This window comes from Balaenoptera borealis (assembly GCF_965194805.1).
Source record: "Balaenoptera borealis genome assembly, chromosome: 15".
Taxonomy (NCBI): Eukaryota; Metazoa; Chordata; class Mammalia; order Artiodactyla; family Balaenopteridae; genus Balaenoptera; species Balaenoptera borealis.
Genome location: NC_138871.1, coordinates 16,400,260 through 16,419,877, shown reverse-complemented (window position 1 = coordinate 16,419,877; position 19,618 = coordinate 16,400,260).

Sequence of the window (19,618 nt, the reverse complement as noted above, 5' to 3'; positions counted from 1 at the left end):
TTATTGCAGGGCTGACCAACAAGAATTATGATATAGTGATTTTAATTTTCCTTTCCTTCCACTGTGTTTTGTGTTTAGTTATGGTCTGTTTGGAAGTTCTTTGAATGTATCTTTCTGGCAACATGATCTCTTCAGAGGATCTCCTAATGAACACTTCCCTCTCCCTGTCATTTTTGAAAAGGGGATATGCCTGTCCAATATTTAAAAGGCACATTGGACATCTTAGACTATTACAAAATTTCTGAAGCCACAATGGCTTGGGTTAACAAAGAAACAAATTGAGGAAAAGAGCATTTTGTTAAAAGCACGGGCAAAACCAGATAATTATTCCTGTTGTATTTTATATCCTACATCCAATTCCAGCACACTTTTGATAACTATACAAATTTTAAAAAAATACTTGGACAAAACAATCTTGTTAATAACAGTCACCTTAATAGTAACATTTCTATAAATTGTGAGTTTATCATGCCTCTTCCTCCCCAACTCATCAAGATCTCTTAAATGAAGACTTAAAACTTCCTATTAGAATTCCTAACAAGTTTTTATATACAAAATCATATCAACTGTAACGAAAGATGATTCTACTTGTTCTTTTCCCATCTGCAGGGTTGAGTTTTGGATGCTAAGCCAACATTGTATTTGTGAGATGATTCAAATTAATCATGGTGTGTAACAGCTTTTGTATATGTTACTGGGTTCAGTTTCCTAGCTTCCTTTCTTTCTTTCTTTCTTTATTTTTTGAGACAGGGGATGGATGTGTCTGTGTTCATGAGAGATGGTGAGCTGTCATTTTCTTTTCTCATGATGTCTTTGGTTTTGGAATTAAGGTAATGCTGGCCTCATGGAGTGATTGGGAGGTGTTCATGCTTCCATTTTTTGGAAAAGTTTGTGAAGATTTGGTATTAATTCTTTATTAAATGTTTGGTAGAATTTACCAACTGAAGAAGAAAAAAAAAAAATGAAAACAAACTAAAACAATAAAAACTTCCTATTACCATAGTTTACGTCCATACTCTGCTTTCATTTCTCTTACTAGCACTTACTACTGTATGATATTATATTGTTTATTGGCTTATTTTTTGTGTCTTTCTATCACTCTGCAATATAAGGTCTTTGAAGATAGGAAATTTGTTCATTCATGATTGACTCTCCATGCCTACAAAATGTTCCTGGTTCATAATAAAAGCTCAATAAATATTTTCCAAGTGATTATAAAGAAAGACAAATTTACTGAGAGGAAAATGGCAAGAAGCATTGAAGATATGGGTGGGCTTCACAGAGTCCTAATGAAGGGGAAGAACTCATGATGAAAATGGAGTCAATCTTAAGTCTCAAAGTGTGTGTAGGATTCAACTATAACACAGAAATGTCCCAAATGTTAACTGAGATAACAAAATAGAAACAACAAAGAAATAAAAAGAAAAACAATAGTTTAAAGGAAAACTTGGACCCAATAAAAAAATAAATAGTACATATCTAGAAAATATAAAGAGCTCATTCAAATACAGAGAAAAAAAATGAAATCCCAGTTGTTAAATGTGGAAAAGATATAAACTCACAACTCAAGCAAACAACACATGGGAAATTATACAAAAACATAAGCAATTAAATAAATGCAAACTAAAGAAATATCAAGACAGCATTTTACATGCAAAAAATTAGTCAAAAATAAGAAAACACAATGCCTAAAGTGGATACTATGAATTGAATCATGTACCCCCCGAATTCATATGTTGAAACCCTCATCCTAAATGTGATGGTATTTAGTAATGGTAGCTTTGGGATGTAATTAGGTTTAGATGAGATCATGAGAATAGTGCTGAAGGAAACCAGAATATCTCAACCAAAAATATTCCTCTTTAATGTAAAAAGTATTTTTTGCTGAAGGCAATTAAGAAAGAGCTAATGCAGGAAAAAAAAAAACTTGCTCTTTTCTGCCTAAAGAAATGATATAAATTCTTTTATTGGAGATTGAGTCTTATCTGCCCAGAGATGGGCAGATAAGGAAACTGTAAACAAACCTTAACTTTATTAGTTTCCTGCCACATATACACCTTTCTACAGTTTGCCACCCTTGGAAGGCTAAAACTGCTTTCTTTTTCCTGTCATTGCTCTATCAATTAATAAATTTATTAATTTATTTTGGAGATGCTATATAAGGTGGGATTCAAACTGTTATTTTGAGTCACTTTTGGTTTAGGTGATGTGCACGGTGCTTGTTAATAGACTGTTTTTCTCATGTTAATCTGTCATTTTGTTAGAGCCCCAGCAGAAACCTTAATATGAGAAAGGGTAAATTTTGCCTCTTCTACAGGGCCCTCAAGAGGAAATTAGTGCCCTTATAAGAGACAACAGAGAGCTTCCTCACTGGCTCACATTTTCTCTCTCTCTCTTTCTCTCTCACTCTTTCTCCACTAGCACTCATAGAGGAAAAGCTAGGTGAGGACACAGTCTAAAGAGTGAGCTGTCACCAGACACCAACCCTGCTGGCATCTTGATCTTGGACTTCCAATCTCCAGAACTGTAAGAAATAAATTCCTATTGTTTAAGCCACTCAGTCTGTGGCATTTTGTTATGTCAACCCAAGCTGATTAAGACAGTGGGCATGGTTGAAGCAAAGTTGGAATACTCATTATGATAAAAAATATGGACAAGCGAATAAAAAGATGACCCTAAACCCAGAAGTAATGGTCTTTAAACTTTGGTATGGTTTTCCTTTTTTTATGCATGCTGTTTTAGATTGCCACAGATACAGATTTTCATTTTTTAATATAGTACTTATATATTTTCCTGTTATTGTTTCTTTGTACACAGAATTTTAACATCTACTTCAAATTACATGTAGCAATTTTACTATTTCATGTTTTATCTACTTTAAAAATTGTTTTTGTTTGTGCATATCCTTTATTTGTTTTATAAACAAGGAACATCTTTGCATAAATATGGGTTTGTATTTTATATTAGCTCTTAAGTGTAAATTTAAAAGTAGAATTACCAGGTCAAATATGATGAATAATTTAATTCTAATTATTATATTGTACAGTAGCTTTCTAAAATTCTGTTCTTGCTCCTAGAACCTGCACAGAGAGGCCTCCAGGAGATATTGAAGAATGTGACAATGAGTTTACAATAGCAATTCTTAAAGTTGGTCTGGCCACCAAGCAGATACTTTAGTATGACATTCTGTTTAATATTCTTGCCTACGTGAATGAGAAATTCAGTTCAGCAGCAAATTCCTGTGCATATAGGATAGCAGAAGCATCCACTTTCCATCCTGAAAGCATAATAATTCCCTTACCATAAATAAAATTTCCTATTTCCTCATCTAAAATATTTCATTTTTTGAGCCTACATAGTAGAAACCCAATGAGTAAATCAGCCACATGCATAACAAATGAAATATTAGTGGTCATTATCCTGCATAGAGCCCACAGATGCACTTTTTCCTTGCCCTACTTTTTAATTTAAATGCCATAATATGACATGTTTGTCTATTAGTCTGGCCATCCATTCCGTACTCCTGTAACTGTGACCCAACCAGGTTCATTTGCCTAACTTCCCAGCAAGCCACATGCTGAGACTCTGACGACTGTAGCCAAGAACGAGTTTATTCACGAGACAGTCATGTGAGGAAACAGGAGAACAATTCTCAAATGAGACTCCCCAAACGTGAGGGGCTTGAGATATTCATGGGTAAAATGTATAGGGTGGTCAGCAGTGCAGGAGGACTTTATTGAAAGCAAGAAAAGATGAGGTAATCATTGCTCTGCAGGCACACTGAGCTTAGTGATCCTTCACAGGATGCATGTCCAGAAAATATTGCCATTAGCACAATCCAAGGGTGGGGTTTTTGGCCCTGTGACTTCAAAAGTCCATTCATCAGACACTCAGGTAGGCTTAGTTCAGTGGTCTGTGGTCTCCACCAGTTTGAGCTGAACAAGAGCTAGTTCCAAGTTCCTGAAAAACAACTTAGATAATTGTTACTATACTATACTATACTGACCCATACATCAGAGGTGTTATCTGTAGGGGGCGGTTAAAGGAGTCTTGTGATATATTGTCTAAGCTACATGAAGCTCAGAGTGTATGCAATTTGCAAGAAAAATTAAAGTGAGCTTGATAAGTGAAGGCAGGTTACAATTTATTGATTATTAGACAAGCAAGCCTAATGGATCTAATCCTCAGTTTCATTACAACCAGAGTGAGTTACACATTAGTGCTACCTGCTTGACCCTGTAGGTACATAAGGGTTTGCATGCTGGGCAAGTACAGTTAATTCCTCTGAGCAAAAGTCCTCTCAGACCCACAGGGCCATGTTGCTTTTTCTAAGGAGGGCCTGCGTTTCATTTGTCAAAATATGTGCATATTAGTCATCTTCATGAAGTTCAATACTAGGACAAAGGAAATATTGAAAAGTAAAACTAAAAATATGGTGATTAGAAGGGGCTAAACATTTAAAGAAGGTATTTTCTTTCTTTATACTCAAGATAAGAACCTGTCTCAGTTTCATCCCCAACATGTAAAGAGCTTGGAAGTGGTTGCTGCTCACATCTTTACAAAAAAAAAAAAAAAAAAAGAAAGAAAGCTGAGCAAACTGAAAAACTCAATGACTTTTCTTGGACTAATCAGAGAATGGAAATCATAGGACACATTGACACCCTCAGATCTACAAGAGCAGGCAAATAAAGAGAACACTGCAGAGATAAGGTAACCCAAAGTAGAAACCACTGAAGCCATAAACTGGTAGAAATATTTAATGGTAATTTTGATAAAATACTGTAGGCTGAGTGTGAAGGAGAAAAACTCCTGGAGGCCTGCAGTCTTAGGTGGGACCCCCATATTTTAACGGGCTTCTCTTCAGGTACCCTACCAGGTACTCATGGTGAAGAGTCAAGAAAAGTCCCCTTGTGGCTTCCCTGGTGGCGCAGTGGTTGAGAATCTGCCTGCCAATGCAGGGGACACGAGTTCGAGCCCTGGTCTGGGAAGATCCCACATGCCACGGAGCGACTGGGCCGGTGAGCCACAACTACTGAGCCTGCGCGTCTGGAACCTGTGCTCCGCAACAAGAGAAGCCGCGATAGTGAGAGGCCTGCGCACCACGATGAGGAGTGGCCTCCGCTCGCCGCAACTGGAGAAAGCCCTCGCACAGAAACGAAGACCCAACACAGCCAAAAATAAATAAATAAATAAATAATTAATTAATTAAAAAAAAAAAAAGTCCCCTCATGTCTCTGCAAGTGGGAGGATATAAATAATAATTTTGAAATATTCCCAGAGCATTCTCTGTAGCAAAGGCCTACTCCCCAGAGAGGATGACTTTATCAGAACTTTATTCCACTAGGGAGAAGGGCATTTATCCTTGACCAATCCTATCTAGCCTCCTTGTCTCACCTAAGAGGGCCAGAAGTTAAGAAACCCTTGTGAAGGTCACAGGCCATGAACACAGGCTCACCAAATCACCGAGATTTAATCATAAGATTGTAGAAACCCTTTTCTCCCCTATAACTAATCAACATATCAACAGGGATCCAGTATAGTAAGAATGGATTGCAGCTAAAAGGCTGTAAGATGCAGACTCTGTTTAAGAAGTTCTTAGACAAATCCAAAGGCAAGAGGAGAGATAAACATAAATAGAGGAATTTGAAGCGTATGGCACCTACAGTTACAGCAAATAAAACACAGCCCAACTCCTAGTGAGACTGATATAAAACTTCAGTAAAGACCTATTTACATCAGGCACTATTACCTGATACATAATGTCTATCAACAACAAAAAAAAATTACAGAGCTTGCTAAAAGGCAAGAAAAACCCAGTCAGACCTAAAACTTTGCACAAAAATTAACTCAAAATGCATAATACATCTAGATGTAAACCAAAACAAAAGCAAGCAAACAAATAAAAACATGCAGAAACTAGAAAATTTCTAGAAGAAAACAGGAAATGATCTGCGTTTGGTGATAAGTTTTTAAACCCAACACCAAAAGCACATTCTATGAGAGAAAATATAAATTAGACTTCATTAAAATTAAAAACTTCTGCTCTGCAAACAAACAAACAAATACAAAGAGTGAAAATACAAGCCACCTACTGAGGAAAAGTATTTGCAAAACACACATAAAACAAAGTTTCTGTTAAAGAACTGGTATCCGAGATGTACAAAGAACTCTTACAACTCAACAATAAGAAAACAAGCCCAGTTAAAATATGGGCCAAAGAACTGAACAGACACCTGTCAAAGAAGATATCCAGGGACAAATAAACATATAAAAATATGTTCAACATAATTTGCCCTTAAGGAATTGCAAATAAAACAGTAATGAGATATCACTATTACACATCTAATAGAAAGGCTAAAATCCAAAAACAGGAAAAAAATGACAATACTAAATGCTAACATAGATGAATAGCAACAGTAGGTCTCATTCATTGCTGATAGGAATGCAAAATGTTATAGCCAATTTGGGAAACAATGTAGCAGTTTCTTACAAAGCAGTATTTGACATTCCTCAACAATGCAGTAAATGTGTTTCTAGTTATTTACCCAATGTATTTGAAGTTGTATGTCCACACATATACCTGCATTCTATTTTTTTAATATCAGCTTTATTTATAATCATCAAAACCTGGAAGCAATCAAACAGTCTTGCAATACCTTTTTCTCAGTAAAAAGAAAGACCTGTCTCAGGTCAACAGCAGTCAATTTAGCAAAGGTTTATTTATACACTTGAAATATCCACAACCAGGTTCCAGTTATTTCATGTCAATCAGTTATCCACTCTCCTCAAAATAAATGTCTAATAAAAATCAACACATAGCTTTATTGGCTACTTATTCTAGTAGGGGAAGAAAGCAAGTAGAGCTTATCTGTCCTGAGAATTAGCCAGAAGCAGGAAATGACCTTGCTAATATTCTTGTTCAAGTGCTATTAGGAGAGCCATGGGAATGTGTGTTTATTATAACAATAGCTTAAGTGGAAGCAGAATAAGAGGTTTCTGAATTATCTTATTTTACATGATAGAAAGGCTCCTTTGTATTTATGAAGCTCTTATGTCACAGTGAGTTTGTGGAGTTAAATTCCTATAGTGTATAAGTTTCAGTACAGAAAAAGAAGAACTTTCCAAGCTCCCTTTCTCCCTTTGTTCTCCAGAGGGTGTTTTGTAAATTATAGCTTCTGCACAGTACATAGTTCCCTAGTGGCCTGCTATGGCTAATATAGTTCCCCCAAAGTGTTTAATGACTCCCAAGTTGCAGCTTAAATAGTGGGGAATTATAATGAATGATGGAAAGTGAAAATACCCCTGTGTTCCCTTGCGAGGGGAGAGGGACCCTCTAATAGTACCAGATGAAGTGCAAACAGCATCAGCTTCAGACTTGTTCCCCACAGCTGTCCAGCACAGACACAGATCCCAGAAACAGACACTGAATAAACAAAAGGGGTTTTCTCATTCATATTCTTTGTACCTAATTTACAGATATCATTGTTCTGGTAAAGCCTTCATCATACACTGAAGTCACAAAGGTGCTTTTAAAATGCAGAGCACTTCTGAGATGTCTCTATGGTCTCACTGCTTAAAGGTCTAAATCTTCTCGCTAAACAAATAATGAAATAATGTGTATATTATATTGCCCTGGGTTTGTTTCTAAAAATATTGTCAGGATCATTCTGGCAATAAAAGATGAATCATGTCAGGAAACCAGTTAAATAGACAGGCAGTTGTGAGATTCCTTCAAGGGCGGACACTGGGAATTCACTGATGTTATCAGCATTGTTGTCCTATAATTTTGGCAATATCTACATCAAACCCATGGAAACACCACATGATTTTCAAGAAAGCTTCCTGGAAACAAATAAAGAAATGGCACTATGGGAAGGGTAGGACTTAAGGAATGAAAATGGAGTTTGCCTGATTGGACTACATTTGGGTAGAAAACAGAGTTGGCCCTCAATGCCATATTGCTAACAGGCCACTATTTCTCTGTTCCCATCACCAGGCTCAATGCACCCTATATCTGACCCAACTAACACCTGGCTGCCTCCAAAACTGACAGTGTCTCATTATCCCAGGTATCTATTCATTTCCAGTGTTTTAAATCAGACCAACCATCCCACAATGTGTGAAATATGTACCTTCACCATGAACCCTCTTTGTCCTGTTCACTCTCTTACAGTGTGTTATGTTCTTCAATGTTCTTGGCCTTTGCATTTCTTGTTAATACATATTTTTTCCCTGAACTGTGATATTCCTTAAGATTTGATTATGGATCTTGACATTCATACTTTTATTTTTCAGCTTTAAAATAAATTTGATGTATGAAAAGGTTTTGAAATAATATATTAACAGTAAAATGTTTACCTACTATGACTATCCTCTTTCAGATCAAATCCCATCTTCCAACTGCCAGAGCAAATGATTACTATTTTTGATTCATGTCCTTTTTTATGTATATACAAGCAAATAAAATCTGTATTCTTTTTCTTCTTCTATTACATAATTGGTTGTACATCACCGTGTTGTTCTGCATTGTGCTTTTTTTTTTTTTTTAACTTAATAAGAGTTTACTCGATTAGGTCAGTCCTACCCAATATAATCTCACCTTTGATCTACTTAAACTCAACTGATTATAGGGCCTTAATTATATCTTCAAAATCCCTTTATAGTTGACTTAAAACTTGGCATAATCACCGGAGTGACAGTCTATCACTTTTACCATATTTATTGGTAAGAAGCAAGTTATAGATCCAGCCTACCTCAGTCAAGGGGCTGGGATTACACAAGGGCATGGGTCATTATGTATCTTCTTAGAATTCTGCCTACTGCAAATATATTCCCTACAGTAAAATTGTGGGGTCAATTGCTATTTTGAAAAAAAAAAAAAATTAACAAAAGGCCCTTTCTAAACAATTACACTTTCAAAAAGCAATACATTTCTATTTCCTTATGGGCCTCAACAGCACTGTGTGTTAATATATCTTGGAATGGTATCAGTTTCATAAGTGAATTAGAGATTCTCCTTATAGTTTTAATTTTCTTTCTCTTATAAATGAGATTCAGTAGCTTTTCCTATGCTTAAGTACTGTTTATATGTTATTTTCACTAACACTATTTTATTTCTTCTCCCATTTTATCCCATTGGGTTATTAGTCTTTATCTCATCTATCTGAGAATATTTTTTAATATTAGAAAGATTAGACTTTGTCTGTGATAGGAGTTGTAAAATTTTCACAACTTTAAGTTTACTATTATTTTTTACTGTGTTTATTATTTTAAAAATTTTGAACCATGCAACAAATTTTATATTATCAGATTCACATTATTTTTATTTATTTTTAAAAATTTGAGTAATAGTTGACCTTGAAAAAACAATTGCCAACATTTTTTTCCAGTAATTTATGGTTGTATAGTTTTACATTTACATAGTCCATGTGTTGAAAATTTCCTGGTGTACTATTTTAAATATAGATTTGCATTTTTCAATAAGCCATGCACACCATTTATTGCATAATGTGTCTTTTCCCATTTGAATGAACTTCTTGTAGAAGATTGTATTTTCTAAAGATGGCTACGTGGTTTTCTTAAGATAAAACCTACCAATGGCTTTGCCTTGCTTTCTACCTGGAAATGTGCCTTTGGAAGCTTGAGTTACCATGCAAGTAGTCTAGCTACCCTGTCATCACTTAGGTGGAGAAACCATGTGGGGACATCACATAGAGAGACAGACAGAGATGTCTATGGAACCCCAGCTCTCTCATCATCCAGCTCTCAGCCCAGGTAACAGATGTTGAGTGAAGAAACTTTGGGGATGACCTCAGGACTAGCCAGAGTGAAAACTCCACAGCTAAGATGCTCCCAAATTTCTAACCCAGAGAAATCATGACTGATTATAATGATTGTTGTTTTAAACCACTAAATTTGGGGCTGATTTCCAGCACAGTAATAATAACTAGATTTTTCTTGTGGTTTATGGGATTTTAAAACATTTAATTTTTATCGTTCTTATAGTTTTTATAGTATAGAAATACCCCTATTTTTTAACCTTTATTTATCTAATTGCACTGGATAATAGTACCAAAGATTAAAAAATAATGATAATAAGAGGTATCTTTCTTTTGTTCCTGTATGTAGCCAAAATGTTTCAAAGTTTCCCTATCAAGCAAAAAGATGTCTTTAGAACAAAAGAGACAGTTTAAATTTTACCGAAGTACCTATATATTCCTAGTTTTTAAATAAATGCCTCATCTTAAAAATATGACTGTCACCAAACTTCTGGCACTTTTCACTTAGAAAGCTCAGGACATACACTCAGCTGATCAAATCTACCTGCAGGGACCTTATTCAGATTTTCCTAATTGTGATTTGCAGCCTTTGGCTCTACTCATTGTTACAGGATGCTGGATTATTTACATATTTTTAAATTTTATTTTACAGACTAATTCCTATTCCAACATTACCACATGTAGAAAGAAGCCCTTATCTCTGTTAAGTGAGCACATCTCCAGGGTGCTCCTTTAAGAGAAGTGTAAAGTCCTACAGTCAACTGATGACCCTCAAATAGCACTGTGTGATATTTAAATGCTACCCATAACCATAAAGGAAACAAGTTCTCCTTTCCTTTTTCCTGGACTTAATATGTATTTTTTGAGTAGTACAGTATTTGTTTAGAGTATTAAATGAGTGGTATATTGAGAATATTTAAAATTCATGAGTATTCTATTTATAGCAAATGAAGGAATAATGTTTTTAGGTTTCAAGAAATTTTCTGTGCCAGATTGCAGGGGAAAAAAGATTGTTTATGAAATTCAGCATCGAATATCCTGGTATTACTTTGGGGAATCATCTATTTTATCCTAGATTTCAGCAATTTATAGAGGTGACAAAGGAGATAAAGGAAAGTTTTAGATGCAAATAGCTACATTTGTTTAATGAGGACATTACCCCTACTGTGAGGTACCCTGAGGATTTCATACAATCTCCCCTCAGGTAAGACTATTTAAACCATATATAAGTAATAATTTATACAGTTTTTTTCTTAAAATATTTATGGAATCAAGGTTTACTATTTCCTTCAGGAGTAAATAGCAATTATTTACAGTCCTGGCTTTCAACCATTAAAAAAATCCAAAATATATCCTTCTATCACAGAATAAATGTTTTCCCCTAATTCACCATCAGTGGATATCAACTCTCTCCAATAATCCCATATTATTTTATTTACTTAATGAAGACCATTGTCTCCCTCTCCTTCCTTGTGCTAAACAGAACTCTGTCTTTTCTCAGGTAGGCTTCCCTTACTTACTTTCATTGGGTAATTTGGTAATGCTCAGTGAATGCTTCATTTGTGCCAGGAACTCTTCAACTGTTGGAAATGTAATGGTAACTCTAAAGGACAAGATCCCTAGTCTCACATTAAGTATTTGTGGAGCAAATGAGAGAGTGAATGAATGATTGTTATTAATACTGCTGCTTTGTTAAAGTCAGGCATGACTCCTTTTTCATATCTTTTTTAAATTAATTTATTTATTTTTGGCTGTGTTGGGTCTTCGTTTCTGTGCGAGGGCTTTCTCTAGTTGCGGCAAGTGGGGGCCACTCTTCATCGCGGTGCGCGGGCCTCTCACTATTGCGGCCTCTCTTGTTGCAGAGCACAGGATCCAGATGCGCAGGCTCAGTAGTTGTGGCTCACGGGCCTAGTTGCTCCGCGGCATGTGGGATCTTCCCAGACCAGGGCTCGAACCCGTGTTCCCTGCATTGGCAGGCAGATTCTCAACCACTGCACCACCAAGGAAGCCCTCCTTTTTCATATTTGCACCTTCTTTGTCTAAGATTGTCTCTGGTGTTTAATAAACATTAATTTGCTTAAAGAGGATATGATAGGATAGAATTCCAAATAGAAAGATTTAGGAAGCAGAACCAGTGTTTAAATTTAATACCAGTTTTATTCTGAGAATTAAATGGAAGAAGAAGATAGCTGGAGCTGTGTTAATGAGAGAGAGACAGAGAGAGAGAGAAGAAAAGAGCCTAAGGCTCAACCTTTGGGTGGCCATTTAGCTGAGGAGAGTGGGGAAGAGGAGATAAACAGAAAGGAGCAAAAGAAAGTGAGAATTGACAATAGGAGGCAGAAAATTGTTCAGAATGGTAGAGAAACCAAACTGTGGCATCACTGATGCTAAATGAGCAATGAGATGCTAAATGGTCCAGAGAGGCAGTTACGGGAAATCAGGTCCAGAAGAAGCTGGTGAAAATGTCTTCAGATCTTACATGATGTCAAGGGTTACTCAGAATACCCAATTTTCTTGATAGTTTCACATGTATAAGATTTGTCTCCCCAACAATTTGTAAGTCCCTGTCACAAGGGCAGAGACCCCATTTTAATCTTGCTCAAGTCATTAACAACCTCTGACCTATAGACATTGTCTGATAGGATTTTCTTGAAAACATGCTGACTCATCTCCACCATTAGTCACATCACTTCACTGTCTTCTATATTCCCTGATGTTTCTTATTTCATGAGTTTATCTTTTTCTGTTTTTGGAATAACTTTATGTGCTAAATATCCTATTCAATGTTTCCATCCTTTGTTTTCTTTCTTTTTCTACCTTTGAAATTCTCAATCCTTCTGAAGATTAGTAGTCAGAGTGGGTCACTCCTGTTAACTAAGCTGGACCTACATAAAAAAATACATAAAAACATAGAATAAGGAGCTAATAAGCTTAACTGGAGTCTCTGCCATATACAGAATAGATTAAAATACATTTTTCATCAGTTTGAAGCTTCCTCTGTTTATTAACACATCAAACTTTGACTACTTTACCACCAAGACAATATACTTTCATGGCCTTGCATTTAAATAATAGTTTACATTTATTGGGAGACATCTGACAGGAACATGCCTCCTCTATGCCTATGTAAGTTAGTCTTACCTGCCATTTCTCCACTCCCACACCTACAGTCATCTTGGCATTTATAATAAAGTCATCCTTCTGATTATATAACCATTACCTGATATGTCTCAATGATAATTTTTGAACACTTGCCTTGGCCCTGAGAATCTTGTTCTTGGTTCCTCAATTCACCTACCCATACCAGTTTTTATGTTTTCTTTGACTGTAACCCTGTCTTTGTACTCTGCACAGTATCTCTGAGTTCTCTAGAACTAGGACTGAAAACAGTGTAGGCAATGATATAAGTTCTGTCTGATTCCTGCTTTCCTATCTTCTGTATAAAAAAAAAAAAAAAAAAAAAAGCCTCAAAATGTTGAAGGAACAAAACTGGTCATCTTAACAGCATTTGTGAAGACCTGTCCTGGGCAAAAGGCAGGAGGAAACTCCTGCATCAAGGCCATTAGAGATCCCCTACGAGTTGGGGAGGGGCTGGATCACTGAGAAGGTCTCACTCCAAAGATTCAGGAATATAACATCTGATTAAGACTGAGACTGAACCAGGACAATAGAGAATGCAGTCTCCCCCTATTCCTGGCCAGCAAGTTTACTGTTAGAGGTAGGACAGGTGTAGAAAGAGAACCTGTGATCTCAAAGTTGAGAGTGGAGCACACACTGAAGAAAACTCAGTTGGTCCCCACAGTAAACAGAATATAATGCCAGAGGACTTTGAAGCCTGCAGTTTGCTGAGGGTAACAATAGTAACAACAAAACCCAAACCCAGCACAACACCTGATTCAACTGATTTAACTTTACCCCACAATAAAATCCTAGCTAAAAAGAAATGTTCCCATCTTCTGGCATGAATATGATTTATCTCAATCACCACTGCCCCAAACAAGATGTCTGACTTTCAACCAAAACTTAAATGAAGCACAAGAAAACGAGAAGTAAAACAATACACTGCAAGAGAAAAATCAATCCCCCAAACAAAACTGAGATATGGCCCAGATGTTGGAACATCTGTCAGGGAATTTAAGACAATTATTATTAATATGTTAAAGGTTCTATTAGAAAAGGTAGACATCATGCATGAACAAATAGGGAGTTCCAGCAGAGATACAGAAGGAGGAGAGAGAGAGAACAGGTCAAAATAAATATTTCAACAGATGATGTCTGAGAATTTCCAAATTTAATGAAAGAAAACAAATCAAAGATTCAAGAAGCTAAGGAAATACCAAACAGAACTAAAAAGCATAAGTATATAAATGTCAAATAATTAAATGAACAGGAAAAAGTCACCAAGATATATCAGATTCAAATTGCTGAAAATAACAAATAAAGAGAAAATCTTGAAGGCAGCCAGCAAGTAAAAGACACGTTATATATAGAGGAAAAAAGAAAATCAGTATTCTCATGAGCACATCTGCAAGCCAAAGACAATGGCATAATACCTTTTAAGTACTGAAAGAAGAAAAATCTGTTAACCCAGAATTCTACCTCCAGCGAAAATACCTTTCAAAAAAATGAAAAAGAAGATTTTCAGACAAAAACTGACAGAAGTGTTTGACAGTACATTTGCACTATAAGTAATATTAAAGGAATCTTTAAACAAAATAATAACATCTGACAGAAACATGGAACTACACACACTTACACAAGCACAGAAATGAAGAATATTAGAAATTTGTTGGTTTGCAAACTTGGGAATCTCTCAGGTAAAATCCAAAACTGGCCCCTATACATGCAGACAAGGAGAGACTGAAGAAAGTGACAGACCACTACAGATTGGGAGATGGCAGATTTAATAAGAAAGGGAATTTATATTACAGGCCTATCTTGCTTGGGTGGCCACAAGACAAGATCTCTTAACTCACCTCCCAGAATCTTGAGTTTATATAGAGGTGGTAACTGGGTTCAATCACCTCTACTATCCAGATGGTCTCAACAACCATTGTCCTCTCAAGGCTGCACCCTTGAAAACAGCTTTAGCCATGGGAACAGTGGGCAGAAGGTACATTCCAAGGACTGAGTGAAAGTGAGGAGCCTCTGATTGCTCTGGTCCAGTTGGAGGGTCAAGCAGTGGTCATGTCCTCTTGACGAGCTCCTCCAACAAAAATAATAACAATGTATTGTGTATTTATAGCACATGTAAAGGTAAAAATGTATGACAATGATAGCACAAAAAGAGAAAGAAGGGATTGGTAGTATACTTCCATGAGATCCTCACATTACACTTGAAGTTATATAATATCAATGTGGACTATAGCTAGTTAAACACATATAAACCAAGCCCTAGACAAGCAGCTGGCACACAGCAGTTAGAGAAAATGAGTTATATCTCACACTGACCTCTCCCTGCTGCCTGCACTGAGAGAGTGACCCCCATTCAAGAAGAAAGTGTCCATAAGCATTAGGGGTAACTATAAGCAAACTGAAAATTTACCTGTAGCCCAACAGAGAAGATTAAAGAGGGTCCAACAATTATGTTAGATTTAAGTACATAAGTAAATAGGCAAACTTCCTCTTTTCCCATCTACACCACCAGGTAAACCCTGAAAACTGATACTGCTACCAACAACACTTAAGAAGTCCCACATGTCATGAAGCTCAGAAGATATTTTAATACGTGGTAAGCATCCATGATGCACTGATTAGGAAACAGGGAGTGAGTGCATCCCTTGTGTGCTGTCTTGGAAATATGAAATAGTAATTTAACAGGCTTTCTTCCTTGCTTCACTTAAAAAGGCACCCTACCATGTTAAGATGCAAATGGTAACAGCTAGTAAAGCTATTCCAGGTTTGGCTGCTTCAAGTCATTTTTAGACCTGTGTAACTTGGGGTTGGTTGCAAGTAACAGCTCACAAAAGGCCATAAATATCCACCTACATCAAGGTTAAATCCATTACTTCAGGGAAACAGGAGTGAATTACTAACTCCAAACAGACCATGTTTAATACATCTGCATACAGGAAGATTAACTGAAAAGCCTCTTTACCCTGAAAATCAGTTCTCCCTTTCTTAATACCTGGCTCATGTGGAGACAGCAAGGTTACAGCATTGCATGCCCAATAGCGCCAAACTATCAACTTCAGAACAGTCATTAAACCAGAGGCATATTTCCCATCCAGTGTCCAGGCCAGTGGCTAAAGGTTTATGTTTATATAGTAAACAACCAAGATAAATTTTTACAAAGAGCTTATCCTGCTAAGAAATCATGTTTTTCTAACACTGATCCTTTCATTCCAACACTTCCTGCCCTCCTATGTCCTCCCCTCATCCCGTCTGACTTCTAGTGGATTCTCCAAATCTATAAAACGTTAGCAGAGAACTTCAGACTGGACTCTCAGAATTTTTTCTCATTTAGATCTTCTACCTTGGAACCCTAGATGAGGCAACACGAAACTCATGTTCATCCTACACCTCCTTCCATGCTCTTGAATGCTAAACAATTTCTAGGAGGAGAGGGAGGTTGATTGAGGGAAAGCCCATGGCAAAGATGTGGAAAAGATCTCCCCCTTCAATGTTAAGCTCATTCAGGACAATTCTGCATTATGCTTCTAGTGTGGAGAAGTAGAGATTCAGATTTGAGTTCAAGTCTATTTTCTACTACCTAGTAATTTGATGACTTGGGACAGGTTACACATGCTCTGTAGGCTTCAGCTCCTTACACTGTGAAAAGAGATCATATCTATCTCAGGGTTGTAGTGATATTTAAATAAGGCAACATCACAGCACCTAATATGTAATGTGAAATCAATATTGCTCAGCGAATGCTGACTTCTTTCCTTTGGCTTCCACAGCTTAATTAATATAATCTTCTATCTTTGTCTAATGTAAACTATGTCTAATCCATTTTTTGGAAGAAGAAAGTGTGCAACTCATATATTTCAACTTAAGCAATTAATGTTGCTTATGATATGTTCTCCGAAATATACATATATAAATTTTTATTGTATTGTTTTGTAATACAAATTAGTAGTATAAAATATTTATAACATTTGACCAATTAATTTGTGCTATTCTATTCTAAGAAAATAATCCAAAATAGATAAGTAAAAGCTTAAAAAAACTCATACAGAAAATGTTCGTTACAACATTATATATATTGGGGGAAATATGAAATTTTCTAAATGCCCAAAGGAGGTGACTGAGTAAATGTTGGGCCACTCACATAGTTGAGTGTTGTATGGTCATTATTCTTTGTGTATAGTCATTTGTATAGAAAAAAATTCTTTTGTGAAGAAATGTTATTAAAATATTAAAATGGAACATGTTTATATTATTTGGTCAAAAATTCAGATACAATATTTTACATAGGTTAAGTCAATAATATAAAATATATACATATATTATCCAATATACATATACATATATTGGATAATACGTATATATGTATATGTATATTATCCAATACATGTAAATATATATAAGATATATACATACAATATAGATGCATACGTATATGTGTATGTACACATGTACAATTTAAATTCATTCTGAATAATATGCCTATTATGTATGTATACATGTAATAATGTCTATATGCATGTAAAGAGTGCACGTGTGTGCATATGTATACATTTATGTGTGTATAGAGATAATATATATTGGGAATAAGAATTTTCATTGGGCATTAAGTGCAAGGCAGTGAGTTAAGTGTTTTAAATGCATTGTGTAACATTATCATGTAAAAACTATTGGTTATATTCTATTATCTCTTTATCTCTTTACTTTACAAATAAAGAAACAGTCTTAAAGAAGTAAAATCATCCAAGAATATTGTCAAAAGTCCTACAGCTGAAAAATGGGGCAGACTTGGGACTGGAAATCACATCTGTGTGATTCAGCTTTTATGCACACAACCCCTGAGTCTGCAGGTTCAATGGGCATTTATTGAAGCTAAAATGTGTCCAACATAAAGTTAGGAGTTTTCAGGCACACTGCCTCATTTAAGATGATAACTTAACTCTTTTGTTTAAAGGTAAATATAGGGATTCACAGAATTTGTGTTCTAAATGTAATAATGTTTCAACTCCTGTTTTTGACCGTGAGCATTTTCTGAGCTACTGACCATAATCTGCTTCTTCTTTGTCTGATTTCAGTGCTTGACTTTAGTCACTAACTTCTGTCTCCTGAACTGTCATCAAAAGAGTTAATTGCTATTTATAATATTCGACTTTTAGCCTATATGAATATATATGTATGTATGTGTATGTGTGTATGTGTGTGTGTGTGTGTGTATATATATATATATATATATATATATATATATATATATACATACATATACTGTACATACACTTTACACGTCTCCTATTTCTGGTATTTTATTTTACAGAACAGTGGACCAAGGAAGCAAAAGCCTACATTAAAATACTATTCTCAATACTTTTAATTGTGATTTTGGGGCAGTTCACTCTGATTCTCTGTTTCCATACCCATAATAATATCGACCTCAAACATTTATTTTTGTAAAGGTTAAACAAATAATAATGTATGTAAATGTTCCAAGAGTCATTTCTGGCACATTGTAAGCACAAATCAAGTTAGTTTTCCTTCTTTGATTGATCTCTATTAAGTTAATAAATATATAAGACACTTCGCACCTGACACATTATAAGCACATTGTAAGTTATTTTTATTATTACATTTTTTACCTTCATGTGTCCTTCAGTTCTCCCCTCTTTTCCCTCATATAGACAGCCATATTATTTGGGGTGATTTGAACAATATGTTTCACACAATTAAAATTTATAAATATCTTTTAATCAGAGCTGAAATCTTTTCTTTGTTAAATAGTTTCAAATGCCTTTCTGCCCTCCACCTCAGTCGCCTCACTGCAGACTCTATAACCACTCAGGAGAAGGAGTATGAATGGCCTCCCTGTTTACTAACCACAAATCTGCTGACATGAGAAGGTAATTTGAGAATAATGAACATTCCTTCAAAGTACACAGTGAAACTACTGTAAATTCTTCCCCTTAAGTTTACTCATCTATCAAATAGAACAGGAGTTTCTCACCTTATCTTCTGGAAATTGCTGCCAAATGGATATATTGATTTAGTTGGCCATTTAATGGGCTGGATGTCTATTATATTTTACTACATTGGTAAATGGGGTTTATTTAATCCCATTCTCAGTTTAAAAGGTTTCAGCATTGATAAAATCTGCAAAGACAGATGTGCAATAAATTGTGCTCTTTTAATGGAATTACTACAGAGAACAAAATGCCAAAGAAAGTTGCTTACCCCTAAGTGTAAATCGCCTAAGGATTTCTCTACTTCAAATATATTTTGGAAGAAATGCTGTTGACAAGTTGAATTACTAACCTTTGTAAATACAGTTTAGCTTTTGAAAAATTATTTTTCTCATGTCAAAGTCATTTGCTCACAAGCAAGAGAAAAAGCAAGAATAGAAAATTATACCATCTGTTGTATTGATTTACTCAGCAAATTGGCATAATGCAAGCAAGATCAAACTTAATTTTATATCCAAGACCCATATCACCTCTCTCCATGGTAAGCAAGCTATTCACATTGTTAAATATATATATATATATATTTATATATATATTTGCCTCAAACTGCTCCCTCCTGCTTGCTTGAGATTTAACAATCACTAGTTTACTGCATATATATGGCTCCAGTGCTAAATGGTTATTTTATATCTAATTGTTTCACTTATATATTCCTCAGCATATTTCTTATTCTATAAGCCTCTTAGGAATGATTAAATT